This window comes from Corylus avellana, chromosome ca4 (assembly GCF_901000735.1).
Source record: "Corylus avellana chromosome ca4, CavTom2PMs-1.0".
In the NCBI taxonomy this organism is placed as follows: Eukaryota; Viridiplantae; Streptophyta; class Magnoliopsida; order Fagales; family Betulaceae; genus Corylus; species Corylus avellana.
Genome location: NC_081544.1, coordinates 21,157,496 through 21,164,322, shown reverse-complemented (window position 1 = coordinate 21,164,322; position 6,827 = coordinate 21,157,496). Strand labels below are relative to the sequence as shown.

Here is a 6,827-nt window from a genome sequence, read left to right as displayed (position 1 = left end):
ATATAATATTTTTCGTATATTCCATAATTATGTTGATATCAAATATTCTCTATTTATGGGTTGATCGTAATCAAATATTCGGATTGTAATCAAATTAAGGGGATTTGATTACTATACTTGTATTTAGATATTGCCCTATAAATAAGGACCATTGTATTGTAGACAAAAAAAGTTAATGAGCACAATGTAACCCTAAGGGATCTTCCAAGTGGTGGACGTAGGTGTTTAACACCGAACCACCTGTATAGTTCTTTGTGTTCCTTTTCTATATTGCTTCTCCTCATATTTCCGCATCATCTTCATTATTTCAACATGGTATTAGAGCTATTCAACATATCTGTTTATGAAATTAATCTAATAAATGAAATAAAGTTTTAGTTTGCAACAAACATTGTGAAAATGGGTAGCGAAAACACCATTTTCTAATTGAAGAAACAAATGTTAGAACTTGATGATATGGTATTAGCTGTAGTCCGTAAGTTTGTTCCACATTTATGGCAAGCAGAAAATTCAAGTGATGCAGGATGGAAGGAGAACAATAGACAATAGATAAAAATAACAGAAAATAAGATAAACCATGTTGACAAGAGTGTCATTGGTCAACAATGAAGTTTCGGTTGAGTCTCACCACCGAGGAGAAGAGAGCAATCATGCCTCTAAGAAAATATTTTTTTCATTAATCATAATCTAATATCCATAAAAGTACAAAGAGCATTTAAATAGACACTGTAAAATAAACCTTAACCCTAAATTGACTGACTTTTGGGCTAAGCCCATTATTCAATAACAAAAACCATAATTTAACTGACTTTGGGCCAAGCCCATAACAATAAATCTTAAATACTAATTTAAATGCAAATAACTTAATTAAAATCCAAGTAAAATTAAAAGACCAACTTATTTATTTTTTACTTTGCATCACCAAATCTAATTGTTTGGCTTGCATTTTAGAACGACTGACAATACAAATGTTATTTGGTTTTCAATAAGGTTCAAGAAAATAGGAGTGTTGGCAAGTTTCTTAGGATATCGATCAAAGACCTCATCCACGATGTCATTTCCAAACTGCTTTTCAAAGACTCCTACGAGTGCAGCTCTGAGGGTCAAAGTAAGCGATTTGACGCTTACTTGCTTGTCCGAACCTAACTCTTGGATGCCCTCAATGCTAAAATGCCCATTTCTTTCAATGACTGCCATTAACTCCTTAGGAAATGGGAAATAAATGGGCAGATTAATAGAGTCCAGTTTTGCTTCAAAAACTATTCTCTGCAATCAGGATACAAATTAGGCTCTCATTGAAACATCATCTATAAATTAAACAAAATTTTTTCTTTTAGTGTTGGTCATTTGGAAGACACCTCAATTCTTCATAGACTCTACATTGGATAGTGTTTTCTGTTTTTTTTTTTTTTTTTTTTAATTTTTTAATTTTTATTTATTTATTATTTTTTAAATTTTTTTTCATGTATGATACTTACAAATTAAATGGAAATTTAAAGCGAAACTCGCTTCTCTCTCTTGTTTTAGAGAGAGAAGCTCTGGAAAAAACCCTAGGTTTTTTCCTAGCCGCCTCCTCAGTGGGGCTTTCTCCTCCGCCTCGTGCGGCCTTTACGGGGATGAAGGAAAGGCTTTGCCTCTTCCTTTCTCCCCTCCCCCCTCCGTTTTTCCTTGTTTTCTTGCTGGTTCCATTTGGGTTTTTTGTTCTTTTGTCTGTGTTCTTGTGCTGCTACACCACCCGTCGCCATTCCTCAGTACCTTCGCCATTCAGCCACGCCTTCCACCCTCCATAATCTTTGAAGTGCTGCAACACCGCCCAACCGGTCATCCTCCACCCTCGCCGCCGCTCCTAGTTGTTGTTTAGGATATAGATCGGGTTTCTTCAAAACCCGATCTACTCTTCCCTGTTGATCCCATCACTAAACGCGCCTATCCATCATCCTCAGCGGCTCCCTAGCTTCCTCGTCGCCGCCAGCCGATCCTTGATCTGCCAACCACGCTCCAACGAGTGGTGTACATGCTCCAGCACGTAAAACCTACACGCCACCCGATCTCATCCACTGGTCCTGCAGCTTTGTGTGGTTTTTTTTTTTTTTTTTCCTGTTGTAGTCTTTCCCTTGTTTTCCTATGTTAAATATATTGGTGAATATATTGGAGCGGAAGTAGGAGAGAGAGAAGAGAAAGAGAGCGGAAGCATATAATGACTACATTGTATTGAGTTTGATAGACCTAGAATACCTAAGGAAGTAAATAACCCTAACATAATATTCTTAACATCCCCCCCCCCTAAAACTCAAGCTGTGTAAGCTTGAGTTTGGGTAAAAGAAAGGAAAAGAAAGAGTTGAATTCGCCGAAAAGTTGCTCGTGCCGAAAGAGTTGCCGAAGTGACGCTATAAAAGTTACTAGTGCGATTGAATTAAGTCATGCATTTGCATTGGGAAACCATATACTAGTAATGGACTTGGATGTCTCGCGTGGTCGGCTGATCTAAGTAGGGCCGTCTCGCCTGGTCGGCTGAGCTGAGTTGAGAGAAGAGGGCTAGTTGAAGTGGCTAATCATGCCTGAAACCCTTGGACCATTGAAAGGTCTAACCCAAAAATTCTGACTAGTAATCGATCGATGGCCTAGGAGAGGCGGCAGTGACCATTGACCAGTGATGGCGGCATTTAACAAGGCATAAGTGGGCCGGTTGAAAGAGCTAATTTTGGCCAACAAACCCGTACACCAAATGAAAAATTGGTTTGACCCAAGAGTGCCTACCTCAAGAAGAATGAACCGGATTGAACTGCGCAGAAAAAGGCTGTGGAACTGAATTACACAATGCATGAACTGACTTGATTCGCATAAAACAAATGCCTAAATTTGGATAAGAATCTTGTTTTCTGCCATATAGAAATGCAAAAAGCAAAAACAGACCACAAATTTGAAATTAGGACAAAAAATTGAGTGGGAAACACATGATCAACTTTGAGTTCGGTCAACAGTCAACATTGAAGAAAGTCAAAGTTAAAAGTCAAGTCTTGCAAGGTGTTGACTTGGCAGTGAAGCTGATGTGATCGATATGCTGACGTGGTAGTGAAGTTGACGTGGCCGATATGCTAACGTGGCGCTAAGGCTGACGTGGTAGCATGGAACACCTAGCGCATGTGGTGCATGCGCAACAATTGATGGCGGGGCCTTGGTGCGTGAGATTCACGCGCAGAGCTTGTGGAGGCGCGTCACACGTTAGACAAAGGATTTCTTGCCAGTTCTGGAGTCGTTTGAATGAGATTTGTCAAATGCAGCCTAATCAAACTGCACGAACCACTATGGCAGCTTGGGGCGAAGCGGCAGTGGCAAAACTCCGGAGACTTCAAGCGGCGCGTGTGGATGTGTGAGGACTCCGATGGATGATTTTCGGACTGATCTAGGACAGCCGTTGGCGGATTTGTTGACTGGTGAGGAGCGTGTAGCTCCAATAAGGTAGTGGAGACGTGTGGCAGTTCCGATGAGGCTGTACTCAACGGCTCTAGGCTTGTTTGGCCCTGATCTGTCGATTGGCGCTATTACTGATGTTATCGGCGCAGTGTGGCGGTGCGTAACAGAACAGGCAAATTCTTTAGGGGCTATGGCGGCTCATTTGGGCACCGTTGGCTGCGAATGGATTGACAGGCTCTTGGTCTATAGTCTTGGAACAACTTTTGAGGTTATGGGCAACAGAAAATTTGGCGGCGCTTGACGTAGGGCTATGAAACTAAAACTTGTCAAAAGGAAAACGCCAGAAAAGACAATTATTGAAGGTCACAGAAAAGTGGCTCTGATACCATGTTAAATATGTTGGTGAATATATTGGAGCGGAAGAAGGAGAGAGAGATAAGAAAGAAAGCGGAAGCATATAATGACTACATTGTATTGAGTCTAATAGACCTAGAATACCTAAGGAAGTAAATAACCCTAACATAATATTCTTAACATCCTATATTTTATGTACTTTCTGTTTGGTTTTGCTTTTGCTGTATTTCATATTTTATGTGGGTTACAATCTCTTAGTACTGAAGTAGTTTGATCTTGTGGGAGAGTTTTTTGATGCTGGTGGTCGTCCTTCAACGGCTCCATCTTAGTTCTCTGTGGTGCCATCCCTGTAACAATCATTTAACAGTGATTGTTGTCTTTACCACATAAGACTCTTCACTAAGTTTTTTTGTATTTTAGTACTGCCTTGTGCAGCCCAGGAAAAAGGCCCGGCTTGTTTATGGTTTCTCTAGCACCATGGATGGAACCATTGCCTACTGTTTGGTCATTTTGGACCATTCCTTGTATCTTTGCTGCATTTTCTGTTTGGGCTTTGTTGTTGGGGTACCCATCCTTTTGATATTGTTTGATCCCATGTAACCCACTTTCCCTTATTTGATTAGGAAAAAAAAAAAAAAAATGCAAATTTAAAGCATTTGCTTACTTTAGTCGCTATCTTACTTAATGAAATATGTAATTTCTTACCATATTTTCCATGTCCATTAGGCAAGATCCCAGAAGGTCTAGTTGCGTATAAATGGTCCAACTACAAGCTCTTCTGCTCTTGCACACAGGAAGGACTCAATGTCCAGGGCATTTGAGTTGCATAGGCCTCCACAACTTCCTTTGGAGCATTTGTGTAATGTATTCTTCCTTTATTCCATGCAGGAGAAGTTTTGTCCATAATCTCTTTGCGCACCTTGGAGAGCCAATTTAGGGAATGAGATGAGTGAAAAATGTGAATATTGGCTTTGGAAAATAGGCAGCCATAGAAAGAGCCAGGCACCCCAGCGACTAAGTATATATCTTTGGTGGGAATGACTTGAAGAGAATGTTAAAGTCATTGGAGGCATGGTCGTTAAAGAAAACTTTGAATTCTGGGATCTCATCGTAATCTTCCGAAAGCTGGTACTTGTGTTCTATGGCGTCTACAATGTTTTACATTGAAAGAAAGGTGTTGGGTCCTGTAGAACAGCCCAAGTCCGCAACAAAAATTGAGTTTAAAGGTGCAGAAAGAGCATTGATGTCAAATTTCTTGATAATTGCCTCCTTTATCATTTCTTGGCTGCTTCAACATATCCTCTCTACAAACCAGCGAAGTGATCATTATTTTCAGTTTGAATGTCTTCACATATACCGTTCTCAAATTATCACCCGATTATCAATTTCATTCCAAAGTTTAATTTTAATAAATAAAAAGAGAACATGTATATTGAAGAAGGATAGTTTTAATTATTATGTGTCAAAGGCTGCATAAACAAGTGTCAATCAGATATGCTAGCTTTCACTAATTTTCAACTTTCCCTTTAAGGTGGTTTTTTTTCGAGAAAATAAAAAATTTGGTCCTGGTATTTTGTCTAATTGTTTAAAAAGCACTTCCTAGATTTCAAAAAATCACTCCCAAAGACTTCGTTTTTGTGTTCCCCGAAGCCCCGAATGCCCTAAGTTTTAAACACTTTAAGAAAAGTATTCTTCCGGTCAATTTTTTTCATCCAAATTATTGATGGAGTTTCTGTCATATCAACAAATTGCCAAGTCATTTGCATTCAAGTCATAAAGTGGAATAGACATGTTATACTCATCCATATGAAATGATAATCATGTCCTGAAAAATAAAAAATTAAAAAAAAATTACGAAAAAACATAAAAGATAGAGAAAAGAAAAAGCATCGTGAGGCCTGGGGAGGGGGGGTGGGGGGAGAGGCAACGCTGGTCCGGGCGGAATTAAGAATTTTAGTGTGGGAGACAAAATCTAAAATAGGAATTTGGTGGAAGAAAAAGAACAGTTCTCGTTCTCATTGAGTGGGGATGTTTACTGTAGCAACGTTCCCTCTTTTTTAAAGGGGTTGTTTTACCATTAAAATGACCTTATCAAAAAAAACGTTCCTAAATTATGATTTTTGTGTAGTGTTATGGAGGTTATAGAGGTCAACTTTAATATATATATTTTGCAGAATTTTTTAAATTTTTAGGGGACTCAAAGATGGAGACCGACTTTCACAGTGGTGGAGGAGGATTTTTTTTTTTATTTTTTTTTTTTATATTATAATTTTTTGTGACCAAATTGTAATTTGTAAAACAGAAAGATGAGTATGACTGTGTCCAACTTATTAGAGCACTCATTACAGCCTCACCAAAATTATTTTTTGGTTATTTTGATGAGGTAATTTAACAAAAATAACTTAAATCTCCACGTTTCAGACTCACTACTTTAATAAAATTAAAAAATAGTAAAGTAAACAGTACTTATCAAATATAAAAAGTACTATTCATTCACCTATTAATTAAACAACTCATTTCTCTTTCTTCCTTTTTGCTTTTCGTTTCTCTTTTTTTTTTTTTTCTTTTTCTTTTCTTTTTCTCTTCGGGCCTCTCTCCCTTCTCTTTTTCTTTTCTCTCACCCATTCAGCATTTAGCGTCATTTCTCTCAACCAATATCGCCCCCACAACCCCATTTCCTCCTTCACAATCGAGGTGGTTTTCTCCATAAGAAAATCAACCAAGAATATTACCGTTTGAGAAAGAATATTAACGGAAAATTACAAATTTTTAAAAATATTAAATAAGACAAATATTCTTAAAATAGACCATTAGGAAAATACAAACATTCAAAGCTATAAAATTTACAGAAAAAATAAACAAATCTTTGAAAAATAATATTTAAATAGAATAGTAAAAATGAATTGTTAAAATAGTGAGACTGTTGGGGTGCTCTAAAAAAGTGAGTTGTTAAAAAGAAAAAAAAAAAGTATACTTTTGGTTATTTTGGTGAGTAAAATTTAGTGAGGCTGCTAAGAATGTTTAAAGATAGTGAGTACTGTTTACTTACCATTTTATTT

General features: G+C 37.7%; 1 pseudogene; it reads right to left on the bottom strand.

The window, feature by feature from the left end:
* Positions 1-927: 927 nt before the first annotated feature.
* On the bottom strand, positions 928-6,410 carry LOC132178213 (loganic acid O-methyltransferase-like; annotated as a pseudogene).
* Positions 6,411-6,827: the final 417 nt, after the last annotated feature.